At 38.7% G+C, this 14,959-nt stretch overlaps 1 non-coding gene across 1 annotated transcript; it reads right to left on the bottom strand.

Annotated features, from left to right (window-relative positions):
- Nucleotides 1-7,027: 7,027 nt before the first annotated feature.
- LOC132310590 (small nucleolar RNA R71) lies at nt 7,028-7,134 on the bottom strand. Its single transcript, XR_009482649.1, has one exon. It is a non-coding gene; the product is annotated as a small nucleolar RNA R71 (small nucleolar RNA).
- Between the last annotated feature and the right edge of the window lie 7,825 nt (nt 7,135-14,959).

Raw genomic sequence — 14,959 nt, 5'->3', positions numbered from 1 at the left:
TTAAGTCCATTGTTCGTTTAATTATGTAGATTACTTTCATTTGTATGTTTTTGTGCATTTTCAGGTTCAATTGCAATAAAGGAGCAAGAAGGGTGTTTTGTAGAGTTTTTGAATATCAAGGTGCCAATTCTGAAATTCTGGCAGCAGTGAAGCCCAAACTTTGTTCACCATTTTGACCTACCAAACTCTAGAACTGGATTTCCCTCATAACATGAAAGACTTAAATCTCTGAATCAGCTTTCCAAATCTTCAAGCGTTTCATCACTCGGAGTTTGGAGCAGAGAGTTATGATCTTCTTATTAGAGGTGCTCAGAACTGCCTGGCAGCAATGAAAGTCTTCCTTGTTCTTCAATTTCGACCAACCAGACTTGAGAATTGGATCTCCACTAAAACATAAAGTTTTTAGAGCTCTGAATTAGCTTTCCAAATATTCAAATGGTTTGTCATTCCAAGTTTGGAGCACAAAGTTATAGCCATTTTACCAAAGTAGGTCCGGGCGAAGCAAAGCAAGCATGGAGCAATCTGCTCCAATTTCGAGTGCTCGAGGCCTTGCTTCGAGTGCTCGAAATTCAGGCAGAATTGCCTTCAGGAATTCTCAGTTTGGCAGCCACTTGTGCATTGGTTTCCTCATTTCTACTTACTTCTTTATGAGGTGGTTGGGGATGTTTTTGGAAGGGAGAGAGAGGCCTTACCTATACAAAAGAAGAGAAGGGAGGCCACACATGATAAATCTCACTTTTGGATCAGATTTTTGGAGAAAGAAGAGAGCAAAGAGGAGGAGTTCTTGAAGCTTCAAGGAGGAAGCTCGAAAATGGAGGGGAAAGCCTTGCTTCTTCCTTCATCTAGGGCCACCATGGGTAACTAAACCTCCTCTAGGGAGGTGATAAAGCTCCATTTTGTAAGCTTTGCTTTGTTTTGATTTATATTTGGGGGTTAATATATGTATGTAATCCTTCCATGAACTAGAGCTCTTCATTTGATGTAATGAATTTCAATATCTATACATAATCATCTTAAGTTAAATATCTTGTCTTAGATGGTTTTTCTCCTATGATTATATTGCTACATTTTCATAGTGACAATGGAATGGAGTTTATGGAAGTGTTGTTAATGGCATGATATTTAGGAGATTTGATAATCTATTGCTTAGGATCTTCCTTTGATAGATTATTCTTGGATTCTATGTCATGTGCTTCTACTATGTGATTAAGGGCTTGATAACTCTATGCTTAGTGAGTATGTCTAAGGTTACAACCTAGTTTAGGTAACCAAAACATGCAATGCTTTGATAGGTTATTCTTACCTATTGATTTCATAAATTTCTTAAAGGGAATGTAATAATTTGTGTTGTTGCATCCCATGGTTATACATATATGTTATTCCCCTAAGTAAATCATATCCTAGCATGCTTATTGATGGTTGTGGAGTCTCTTCCCTATTCTCTTCTCTATTGTATAATCTCTTTACTTCCTAGCACACTATTGTTTTATGCACTTTGAATTCCTAGTTTAGTGACTATCAAACAAACCCTTATTACCCCTTATCATTCTAAGAACAATTCTAGACTCTTAGGTTGCCATAGACTAGCGCAGTCCCAGTGGTTCGACTTACCCGACCAATAGCCCTATTTTACAATGATTCGTGCTATTGCGAAGGTTGATGTTAATTGACCAACCGATCATCTCACACCCGATATCTCAAAACCAAAATTAATCATTCCTATTACCCTCAATGGAATCCCATAATCATTCTCTAACTGCATAACATTCAACAATACCAACACCTATCCTCAAGGCACTGCTCAATTCAAACATCAATAAAAACATCTGGATGTAGAACTCGTATCGCATCACCTAATCACCCTCAAACTACTATCCATGACACATCTTCTGACCATCTCCATAAATAACAAACATTAGAAACACATTCACCATTCGGCAACCCGTGCCTCACATCCTACCAATCAATACCATTCTCAAAACAAACACTACAAAAACTAGAGGCTATACCTCCCTCTGTGGAAGTAAGTCGACCTCTTCAATCAGAACCTCAATCGATGAACTCCAACAGCGCAACTGTGATGTTTCTAATTTTCAGCATTTTTTATTTTTTCTGGAATTTTATCGCCGCAAGGGCATTTTCGTCTTTTACCGTTTTGCGTACCGGACACTACGGGGTGTACCGGTTGTGTCTGAAAGTTATTTGGGACATTTCATTGAGTCCAGGACTCTTTGAAATGTAAGGGTGATTATCTTTTCATTTTTCAGCTTTTTGGGCAGGACTGTCCCGTGTGGGACCCGCTACCGGCATTGTTGCATCCGGGGATTTTGATTGGGTCCATTTGCACTCCATGCATTTTATTTGATGTGTCTTATGTGCATTTTATATAGTTGTGCATATGTATGTGTATGTGGTGTAAATTAAAGACAAAAGAAAAAGGAAAAATAAAAAGAAAAAGGTAGGGCCCACAATCTTTTAGAAAATGGACCAAGACCACATTTTGGTCTCCATTTCCTTCTCTCTCCCACAGGTGCACTCTCTCCCATCTCTTTCTTGGTTTTTCTTTTTTCTTTTGAGTTCAATCTTCAATCCAAGATCTCTCCTTCATCTCTTAGTATTTTCAAGTGCTGTTTGCGGCAAATTAAAGAGTGCATCAAGGGCTTCGAATTGATCGGAGCCAATCCCTTTTTGGCCATTATTTGGAGAATCTCTAATTCTAGGGTTTGAAGTGTAAAACTGGGGGTTTTACACAATCTTGAGGTAGGGGTCTCTAATTCACACCTTTCTTGCACTTTAGTGAGTTATTCTTGTGACGGCCCAAGTTTTTTCAACCCGGTGTGTCAGTAATGAACCAAAAGTTGACCCGATAAAGGATTCAAAATGCGGAAGCGAAAGATAAAACCAAAGTCTATAGAGATATAAACCATCCCCAAGACACCAATGTGACCTTTTGTGAAGTCACGGAGTTGAAAGAAATAGCCGGAAGCGAAAACTAACATGAAAAGGGTCAAATGGTACCCTATGGCACCAATGACAACCAAAGGGACAAAATCTAGTTCAAACTAGACTATGTACACCAAAACTAAAAAAAGAAACTTTAAGCCTCACTTGAATCCCCCATTGCATGATTAAACTTAATTATATGCAAGTGTGCGATGATGTGAACATATACGCAAGTGTAAAACAACATTTTAAATATGCTGAAATGGCCTATGGCCTTATTACAATTCATTTACAACATTTAACATGTCAAACCTCTAAGTTGGAAAAATTACATTTCATAGGCAAAACTTAAGCATGCTAACACTTGCATGTGAACAAGAATGCTTCTAAAGAAACTTCAATTCTGCAAATCACCAAAGCAAGTGCAAATCTCCAATCTTGTATCCTGTACCTGAAATATGCCCCAGTAACTTTGGGGTGAGCAACATAAAGCTACTCGTAGGAAATGAGCATGCATTGACTTAACGTTTTACATGTTTGCATGATTTAAACATCGTGGTTCATTCCACCTAGCGTTTGTGTCAAAGGTGAGATTCAAGGAGCATCCTAAACTGCCTAAGATCATTTCTAGCATAAAACACATCATTCATGCAATTCAAACAATATAGGAGAATGCTATACAAAACGACCAAATATAGATTCTCAAAGTAATTAACTTGAAATCTAAAATGTGTAAACAACTAAACATAACCTTTTAGCATAAATTGGAATTTCTAGTACCACATGTCAAGACATAGACCCTCAAAGTAATCAACTTGAAATCTAAAAGTGTGTAAACGACTAAAGTGGGTCATGCCACCTAACGTCTATGTTCCAAATGAATCTATAGGATCACTCCTAAGCTACATTTGAACAACAAAACACAATCACAATATCTATTGATGAGCGCTGAAAAGTGCGTATTTAAACCCCTTAAGCTTAGGCATTTTAGTACCTTTATCTATCTTACTTTACCGTTTTAGATTGATTTCATATTATTTCATTTTTCAGGCACTTATCCCGAAAATAAGCTAACCCAGCCAAATAAGAGCTTAATTAAAACAATTCTGGGATTAAACAAAGGAAGGAGCAAAGTGGAGAAAGAGGGAAGCAAATGAAGCCAAAGGTGGGAAGCCGCAAAGTTCGATCGATCCAATTTCAAGGTTCGATCGATCGAACAATGATCGATCTCAGCACTTTAAGATAGATCCAAGCCTTGACCCAAAAGCATAAAGTTCCAAAAGTTCGATCGATCCAACATCATCCTTCGATCGATCGAACACTTTTGTCCTTATTCAAATGATTGATCCTATCTATAACTGTACCACCCACTAACCACTTTTGTCATTTTCCCATAAATATCTCCCAAAAATATCTCGGATTTGTCTTTTTCCAAAAAGCTCAGCCAGTTGGATCGATCCAGCCTAAGTTTGATAGATCTCAGCCAGTTCGATCGATCCAAGTTCAAGGTTCGATCGATCGAACTTCCTCTAGTGCGAAAAAGTTAAAATTCCACCTCATTGAAAGTTGTCCTTTATCCAATCATTAGGGAATATTGTGTGCACGACCCCAGCTCATTTTGGGTGTCATTTTAACCTACCTATATAAGGATAAGGATTCCTTTTTACAAAGGGGAGCCAACATTATTTTCATATCATCTCTTAGAGAGCAAGCTTAGAGGAGAGGAGGCTAGAGACACCATAGGAGTTCTTCATCAACAAGGAGTAGATTTCAACCATGGAGTTAGCCCTTGAGGGTTGGAGCAACATCTTCATGAGTGGCTAGACATCCTCTTTGGGCTAGAGTTAGCCCCAAACATGCTTTCTATATCTTAATCTTGTGTATTATTAAGGGATTAGTGTTGTAATTGATGTTTTGACACTTTGATATATATAGATCTTGTTTATTCAATGATTTATATAGTTTAATGCTTCCAATTAATCATTTCATTCTATCCATATGTCTATGTACGCTAGAATAGATGTTCATGTGCTTGTCTCTAGATTTTGTGTTATTGATGCATGTCTATGTGTATTGATGCTATAGATTTGGAGATTATCAAGACACAGTGCTTAAATGAATGCTTTTGTGATTCTCTTGATGGTTCATACTTATCTCTTGATGGATTGTGCCTCTCCCCTAGTTTATTTTCATGCCAGTAGTGTAGATGTAGTGTAGTTGTAGTGTAGTGTTAAATGGGAGGACAATCTATGCTTGTTGTTTAATGATCTAAGCTTTTGAATGCAAGCAGCATATGTCTCTATCCTTGTGTTGTATTTGGATTGTGAGCTTAATGAAAGGAATTAATGACTTATTTTGATTTATTGTGCCTTTCACATGTTGTTTAGACAATATATGCTTCATTGCTTAGAAATATTGTGCCTTTCACATGATGTTTAGACAATACATGCTTAACTAGTCATCATTGCTTGTTGAATCAACCAAACACACACACACCAATATTGCAATACACCATTTGTCCTCATTAATCACTTGTCAATGATATATAAATGCATTGCTTGGTGGTGATCTCTAAACCCCAAGATCTCTCTCTCTCTTACTTACTCTTAATTGCATTTTCTTTGCTATTACTTAGTTTAATTTAGTTGCTCTTTAATCAACTAACCAACCAATTGTTTGATCACTCGACCTACTAGCCCTAATAACGATTCCACGACATTATTCGATCCTCACAATCCCTTGGGACGATCCCTACTCACTCTTGCTACTTTAGTAGTAGTGTTGGTAGTGGTTTTTATAAATTTAAACTTGACCCAAAAGGCTTTTCTTGAACCGCACATTCACTACATCAATTTGGCGTGTAGGAATGGCTTTCATCTCGTCAAATTTTGGCGCAGTTGCAGGGGATTGATTGATTAGATTTGGCAACGTCGGATTTGTGGAATTGATTAGGATTAGTACTCTTTTGATCGTGTCTTTACTTTACTTCTATTTTTCTTGTTAGTTACTTATTGTATTGATTACTTAACAAGGTGCATTGTTGGTGAGGAAGCAAGCAAAGGAGCCATTGAGCATTTAATTCAAGCAAGCAAAGGAAACAAAAATCTAAAAATTCTAAAATTGCTAAGCTAAGCTTTAAAATTTGGAGTTGAAGTGCTAAAGGACCTTTGTGAGATTTTCTTTACTCAATCCCTTAGTTAAATCGTCGGCATGCGTGGAGGTTTATTTTTAATTGTCTTGCATCATTGTTGTTAAAGTATGGGAGTATGAATTAAATATTTGTGGAAGAAGTCTAATTGCATTGTTGTGAAGGCATATTGTTTGTCATTCTTTATGTTTGTTGTGTTTTGCATTGTGCATGCATGGACGTCGTTCATTGAGACCAACTCTTGTGCCTCTTGATTTGCATCTTGAATCTATCGTTAGAAATCCTAGGGGAAGAGGAAGTTCAAATAGAGCCAATCTATCAATGGATGACCATAATGATAATCATGTTGAGGACCTTGGTCACATAGACCAACAAGGTATCCTTCATTCCAATGTGCACAATGAGAATATACAAGTACCATTAGGCATGCCTAGGCCATTCATTCACCAACCACCACAACAATAAGGCCAAGTTTCATATGGAATGCCAAGGCCAATGTATGCTCCACAACCTCCCATCAACAATCAAGGAATTTAAAACCAAGGTGTTCATGTTGCACCTCAAGTAGCTAATCCACCTCTTGCTTTAAGAGACCATTATGTGCCTAATGAGTATAATGCACCTACATGCATCCAATTGCCTTAATTTAGAGCACATCATTATAAAATTAAGCCACAAACCATTTAAATGCTCCCTAACTATCATGGACTTCCAAGTGAAGAACCTTACAAGCATTTGGATGAGTTTCTTGAAGTATGTTCCACCGTAAAATTTACGGACATGCCGGAAGAGGTTTTAAGACTCAAACTTTTTCCATTCACCTTAAAAGACAAGGCAAAGTATTGGTTTAACAATCTTAGGCCTTTTTCAATCACTTCTTGGGTAGAAATGCAACAAGAATTCTTGAAGAAGTACTATCCGGTTTCTAAGACCAATGCCATCAGAACCTCAATTCGAGAATTTTAACATGGGGATGGAGAAACATTTCATGAGGCATGGGAACGCTTCAATGAATTGATTAGGAAGTGTCCACATCATGACATGCCCAAATGGCAATTAGTTCAATATTTCTTTGAGAGCTTATTGGACAACTATAAGGGTATGGTTGATGCTTCCATGGGTGGCTTATACATTGATAGGCATAAGGATGACGTGTGGCGTCTCTATGAGAGCATGAGTGAAAATTCTTTGCATATAACACTATCATCCAAGAATGGTAGAAATTCACAAGGTAGGAAGAGTGTTGGCTTACATCAAGTCAACCATTCAAATGAAATAGCCGCCGAAATGAAGTCTTTATCTCAAAGGTTTGATCAATTTTTGATTAATCAAAACTTGGCGAACCAAGTATCTTTCTTCCCTAACCATTCTTATCATGCATCAAATGAAACATATATAACTTGTTCTAGTGTTCTTCATTCTACTTCTCATTGTCCTCACAGATAAGTGCAAAGTGAACCTAATGAACAAGTCAATGCAGCTTTTGTGAACCAAGGGAACAATCCTTATGGCACGCATTATAATCCAAGTTGGAGGAATCATCCGAATTTCTCTTGGAAAAACCAGGGAAAGGGCTCAAACCCTTCCCAAGGCAGTTTTCAAGGGAAATACATTCCACCTCCACTTCAAAACCAAGGATCCCAAGGTTATAGACCCTATCAATCACAAGGGAATCAATTTGCTAATTCTCATTTTCCCAACCAATCTTATTCCCAAGGTAATACTAGAAGTTCCACCTTTGAAGAGAAAGTTTTGAATGCTTTGGGCACTTTAGAGGCTAACACTCAATTGCTTCATTCTCACTCTCAATCTATTGCGAAGCTAGAAACCCAAGTAGGGCAAATAGCAAGCACTCTCAATGCAAGAGAGAAGGGAAAGATGCCTATAAATGCCCCACCTAAGCAACAATGTGTTGTGGAAACCCATTCCTCATCGGAAGGCCACACCATTGAACATGTTAATGCGGTGACTACCTTACGGAGTGGTATGATTGTGGACAACCAAGTTGGAATGTCTAATGAAGAGAGTGAACCGGTGCAACCTCAAGTTGTCACCCGTTCCGTTTCACATTCCATTCCTCCTTCATTGCATATACATGACCTTGTGAATGAGAAAGTCTTGAAAGATGTGTTGGAAAAAGAAGTTTTGAAAAATGATGTTGAAAAGGTTTTATTGAAAAATGATTTGAAAACTTCTTATGTTGAAGAGAGTTCAAAAGAGAATTTTGAAAAAGTGTTTGAACCAAAGGTTCCATTTTCGGATGCCTTAAAAGGATCCATTTCAAAAGACAAGCAAAAGGCAAAAACCAATGAAATCATGGAAATTTTTAGGCAAGTGAAAGTTAATCTTCCATTATTGGATGCAATCAAGCAAATTCCGGCTTATACCAAATTCTTGAAAGACTTGTGCACCCAAAAGCGGAAGAATAAGAGCCAAGCACCAAGAAAAGTGGTTTTGACCGAGCAAGTAAGCTCAATTTTGCAACATAACACTCTTCCAAAGTTTAAGGACCCCGGTTCACCCACTACATCATGCATTATTGGTGATCATGTCATTAATTGGGCGCTTCTTGACTTAGGAGCAAGTGTTGACCTTCTTCCATACTCGGTTTATGTCAAATTGGGCTTAGGTGAATTGAAACCGTCGTCGATAGTTTTGCAACTTGCCGACCGATCCATTAAGAAGCCTAGGGGTATAATTGAGGATGTTTTGATAAAGATTAACAAATTCTTCTTCCCGGTTGATTTTGTTGTCATAGACACGGAACCGATTTCCAATCCAAAGAGCCAAATTCCCATTATCCTTGGCCGTCCTTATTTAGTAACCGCCAATGCCAACATCAGTTGTAGGACGGGGATAATGAAGATCTCATTTGGCCACATGAAGGTGAAGTTGAATATCTTTAATCCCACACCCAATTCATTTGACAAATATGAAGGAGAAGTTAATGTTGTAGATGAATGCCATGATCTTCAATGTCAAGGAAATGAGCTTTTATGTAAAACCAAAACTTTCAAAGGATCATCTTCAACCTTGCATTCTAAAAGTCTTGTTTCAAACTCTTGCATAGACAAGGGACCAAAGATTTCTTTTGAGCTTAATCCAACAAGTTCTTCAAAGAACCATTTGTTGGGAGGAGTTCAAAGCATCTATCACCCCAACAAGGAGGGGATGCATTATAAGATCTTTGATCCGGGCTAAAAGAGCCTAATGTCTTCCTAGAGACATTAAAGACTAGCAAAAACATTTCGTAGGGTGTCAAAACCCTATTCCTCCCCCATTTCTATCTTTCATTTCATTTCTTGCAAAGTCTAGATACTTGTTTTTGGTTCATATGCATTGAAAGGAACTTTGGTGAGGATTGCATAAGCTTTCATGTCATTATTGAGCATTCTGCATAGTTCGATCGATCTCAAACTTGAGTTCGATCGATCGAACTCCATTCTGCATCCAACACTTAGAAAATTTTTCGACCTGCGGAAACCTGCATCCAAATCACCTCTCTGTCCCATCATTCAAACTAACTCTTAGATCGATCAAGAGACCTTCGATCGATCCAACTTCCAAGTTTGATCGATCTCATGACTCAACATTTAGAAAAATTTTGAGCCTGCATCAACCTGCATATTTCAGCTCTCTATCTGATCGTTCGAAACATTCCAAGATTGATCTGAAAGTTCTTCGATTGATCCAACTTCCCAGTTAGATCGATCTCATGTTCCAACACTTAGCCAATTTTCTGAGCCAAAAACCTGCATATTTTTGCTCTCTGTCTGATCGATCGAACTCTTGTTTCGATCGATCTCAATCTTCATTTCATTATTTTGACTTTGTTTTGACTTTTCAAATTTCCAAAAATTCAAAAATATTTGCATTTGTTTTTCATTTTATTTTATTTTTTTTTTCAAAAAGTTTTCAAAAATTCAAAAATATTATATTTTAATTAATTTTTAATTATTAGTGTTTATTCAATTAAATTTAATTAAAAAAAAAACCAAAAATATTTTATTTTATTTTCCAATTTTTAATTTTAATCCCAATTTTTAATTTTCATTTTGCATTTTTCAAAAAATTTCAAAAATCAAAAAATACTTTGAAGAGAGTTTATCAAAGTTCGATCGATCACAGTTGAGTTCGATTGATCGAACTCTGTCGGGAATGTTTTTAAAAATAGAACTGTGGGTTTGCAAGATCGATTACAAAGATTGATCTAACTCACCCTCATCCTCAAAACCCTAACCTCTCTTCGTCGCCGTCACTGTCCAACCACTTCACCATCTCCGGCGAAGCTTTCCGGCGAGTTTCCAAGCCTCGCATCTCTCTCTCATCTCGTATTCCATCTTTCCCTCTTCGCATCCACTTCTCTCCTTCGATTGAGGTAAGACCCGAGCATCTCATGTTCATTTAAGCTTCAATCTCATCCATACATGCTCTATGTGTTGAATCCAAGCCATTTTTATGATGAATCCGCCATTGATGAGCCTTTGAAGCATTGTTTATATATGTGTATATGTTTTGTAGATATTTTGAGATTTGTTTAGATTTGTTGAAGTTTGGGCCTCGATTTGTGATGGATACTTGTTGATTTGATGTGTTGTTAGGCCTACGAACACGTTCGTGTGGGCCCCATGCTTCCAAAGTCACAGATCTGTGACCTTTGAGTTTTCAACGTCGCACAGTTTGATCGATCGAACTAGTATCTCCAATCGATCTTTGGAGATCGATCAAACTCATGTCTCCGATCAATCGAAGTAGTGAGATGGATCTCACTTACTTTCGATCGATCCAACTTTTATGATCGATCTCACTTCCTTTTATGATCGATCGAACTTCACAGATCTCACACACACACACTTCATTCATCATATTTTATGTTCATGCTATCATATCTATGCCCAATGCCTGTGATATTCCACATTGGATGCATTTCATACTTACATTGTTTAGCATGTTTCATATTCTACCACTTACATAGATTCATGTCATATTTGTTCTGTCTATTTTACTTGACATACATGATTCTATTTTGTGCTTTTAAATTTCTTATTTTGGCACTAACTCCCATTGTAAGTTTTTCTTTTTCTTTTTGCACGCCATGGTAAAAAGGAAGACCGTTGCCAACAGGCAACACGGGCCCACCCGACATACTAGGCCACGGATAGAGGAGCCAGCAGAGCCCTCTTATGCACAGCGGGAGTCAGCACAGGCTACCCCGCCTCAGTCACCAACTCATGAGCCTGAGGATGACCACATACCATCTACTTCTGTGGCTTATCCTGCTTTCACTCCATCACCATCTCCACCGCAGACTGGAGCTGAGCATTCACATATACCACCTCAGCCAGCTTATCTGGGGCGTGATAGGCCTATGCCTCGATATGCGTACATGACGCTCGACCATGAGTCAGAGTTTGACACGGCCTTCTTCTCTCGATCAGTGCTGACCCGATCCGCCTACCAGGATATTATTCAGAGGGGCCTAACTGCTATTCTTGCCCCTGTTACAGAGCCGGTCTACCCACGGCTGGTTCGGTTGTTCTACCAGAACCTCCGACCATCGCCGCGTACCACAGCCGAGATGGTCACTTCTATCGATGGCCATTCCGATCACCATTATAGTGGACACTTTAGCCCACTCTTGCCGCTGTCCATATAGATGTCCTCCAGAGCTTCAGGACACATATCCAAGGTTATTCAGGCCTTCATATGCCTACATGGCAGTTTTTCTCACAGGTCACCATGCCAGTGGCGAGACCTTCGCCACTCGGACATTCCTTCCAGATGACCTATGGTTTATTGATTCCGTTCTCTATCAGAATATATACATGGCAGGGCACAAGATTCAGAGGAGGGGCGATTATCTGATAGCCCTTTACTCTTTCTACACCGGGTACTGGGTGTCCATTCCCGCCCTCATCTGGAGCGTGATGAGAAAGCTGTATGACGAGTACATCAGCAAGGAGACGCCTGGATGAGCTAAGTCTCTTCCTTTCAGCTACCTCATCACCCAGATCCTTATCGACCAACGCTACCCCATCCATCCTTGGGAGCACCCCGAGAGAGGTTTCTATCACTACCTCAAGAAGGATTGGAACAAGACCTATCACTTCATTATTACCAGGTTACAGGACCACGCAGTACTGGCTGCAATGGAGTTGGAGCTGGAGGAGGCATAGGTACAGGCCCAGGCCCAGGCAGAGGCAGAGGCACCGGTAGAGGCAGCAGCAGCACATCCCACAGCGGACGACGCACCAGTCGATCCAGCTACTGAGCATTTAGACATAGACTTAGAGCGCCTTGCAGACGATGCAGACCAGGACTCTCCAGCCAGGTCGCCCATTCATGAGCAGGAGCAGACTTAGGAGCTTTCTTCTGATTCATCTATGCCTGAGACTCCAGATATGACCCCCGGCTTTAGAGTGTGTTTGCAGACGCTTGAGGATGCTGTTGTTTCCATCCGAGCTGACCTCACAACCTACAAAGCTGATTTTGTTGCCTTCCGCATGGATGTTGCGACTATGTTCAGAGATTTATCCAGAGACATCCACGAAGCTAGACCTGCCCATCCTACCTCATCTTCCTGAGCTCCCAGTTCTTTCTATCTTATGATCCCATTCTCTTTTTGATACTTTACTATTGTCACTGTACATTATTATCTTTACAGCCGGTCCGTCGGCTTTGATATTTTTGTTGTACCTGCACTTTATCCGTTTTATATATATCTATTTTTGCTATGGATGTCATATGATTGTATTATCATATCCGTATATTTGAGTCCATCAGGTGCATCACAGTGACTTCATTGAGAAAGTGCTACCCAATTTCTAGGACCACCCTTATACCTCTCTCATTTCTTTATCTGTTTATCCCATTTACACTTGCATGAGCACTGTGCACTGATTATCCCATTTTTGTTATCAGATGAATTTATCCAAGTGCCAATTTTCAGGACCACAGTTCATCCCAAGTTTGGGAGGGCCATGCCACCCACTTCGGATACTTCAGTCCCAATCATTCTTGCTTAGTTGCACTTGTATACTCTTTCCTTTGTTCTCTTTGCACATTGAGGGCATTATGCAATTTAAGTTTGGGGGGACTGGTGCTTTACAGTGTTAGTTTTAAATTCAAATTTTGAGCATAACTTGTGTATTTGAGGGATATTTCTATGATTGGTCCATATCTAGCTATGATTTTGATCTTTTGAGAACTATATTACTTAAAATTTAAAAATTATTTGACTTGAGAGTTCAATACTCTTTGTATGCCTTATGAATACCATTTAGGAGTAAATTTTTCAAAAAATTGATATCATGCTTGCACTTGTGGTCCACATCATCTTGATTTTGTGATTGTTTTGAGATTCACTCTAGGATTCTACACTAGCATAGGCGCACACTAGCATTCATTTTTGGGGTACATGCTTTGTTGATTATTGAATTGGTTATATCCCAATTGAGCTAGTGGTGCTTTGAAAACTTTCATTCTTGATAATGGTGGATAACAACCCCTTTTCACTAAGTAGCCAGGATTCTAGCCTCATCAAGCACTAAACTTCTCGCGCTGAAAGGTAGAGGGCCCAAACTCTAAGTTAATAATTGAACTTGCAATGAAAAAAAAAAAAAGTGAGGACTTCTCCCAAAAAGGTGAGAAGTAGGAAATGATTAGATGGTTGTTGTCTTGATTTGTAGCCTAGTTGATTTGATCTTGTAAGTCCGTAGGGGTATTTGAATGCCTAATGCCCTAAAGCCGTCTGGTTTGCGAGTCATTAACCTAACACTCGACCTCATGAATCGCTAGAAAGCTTAAGAGATCAACACATTACACTATATTTCCATCTTTGATATATAAAAAAAATAATAAAAAAAAATAAAATTGAGTGAAAAGAATAAGCGCACTTAGATGAATAAAGCTTTAATAAAAGGTCCACTTTTTGTCTTGATGATCGGTACTAAATTTGTGTGCTAGTTTGAGGGTAAGGATGTGATTAATTCTTTAGTTAGCTAAGATAGCAACATATTTGATGCTGGTCCACTCAAAAGGATTCTAGAGTTGTTTTGATTTGCATGATCATTTTCTTGATATGTGGAGGACCATACTTGTTTGTTTGATGTTGAAATTTTGGGAGATTGCTTGGAAAGGGTTGAAAAATTGCATACTTGAGGTAGTTTTCTCCCAATGCTTATTTGCAATATTGGTGCCTCTTTTGAAAGAATGAGCTTAATGTTTGTGGGTACCATTTTTGGAAACCCTCATGAGACTTCAATCGTCCACTAGGGGTAACCTAGGGGTTTAAAAGGCTTGTTGCATGTGCTAAGTGCAATCGTGTTCCCTACGAAAGTGGCGTTATCCATTTATTGTTTTCTAGTTCATACTTGTATAGTTGTTTATTTCATTCCTTTAGTTTTTAGTTCATTGCTAGGGACTAGTAATATTTAAGTTTGGGGGTGTGATGAGCGCTGAAAATTGCGTATTTAAACCCCTTAAGTTTAGGCATTCTAGTACCTTTATCTATCTTACTTTACCGTTTTAGATTGATTTCATATTATTTCCTTTTTCAGGCATTTATCCCGAAAATAAGCTAACTCAGCCAAATAAGAGCTTAATTGAAACAATTTTGGGATTAAACAAAGGAAGGAGCAAAGTGGAGAAAGATGGAAGCAAATGAAGCCAAAGGTGGGAAGCAGCAAAGTTCGATCGATGCAAGTTCAAGGTTCGATCTATCGAACAATGATTGATCTCAGCACTTCAAGATAGATCCAAGCCTTGAACCAAAAGCATAAAGTTCCAAAAGTTTGATTTATCCAACACCATCCTTCGATCGATTGAACACTTTTGTCCTTATTCAAATAATTGATCCTATCCACAACT

The sequence above is a fragment of the Cornus florida genome, unplaced genomic scaffold (genome assembly GCF_030987335.1).
Source record: "Cornus florida cultivar Cherokee Brave unplaced genomic scaffold, ASM3098733v1 CherokeeBrave_3.0.0_Hap2_Chr05, whole genome shotgun sequence".
In the NCBI taxonomy this organism is placed as follows: Eukaryota; Viridiplantae; Streptophyta; class Magnoliopsida; order Cornales; family Cornaceae; genus Cornus; species Cornus florida.
The sequence above is the reverse complement of the archived record's forward strand: the minus strand, read 5'-3'. Positions and strand labels throughout refer to the sequence as shown.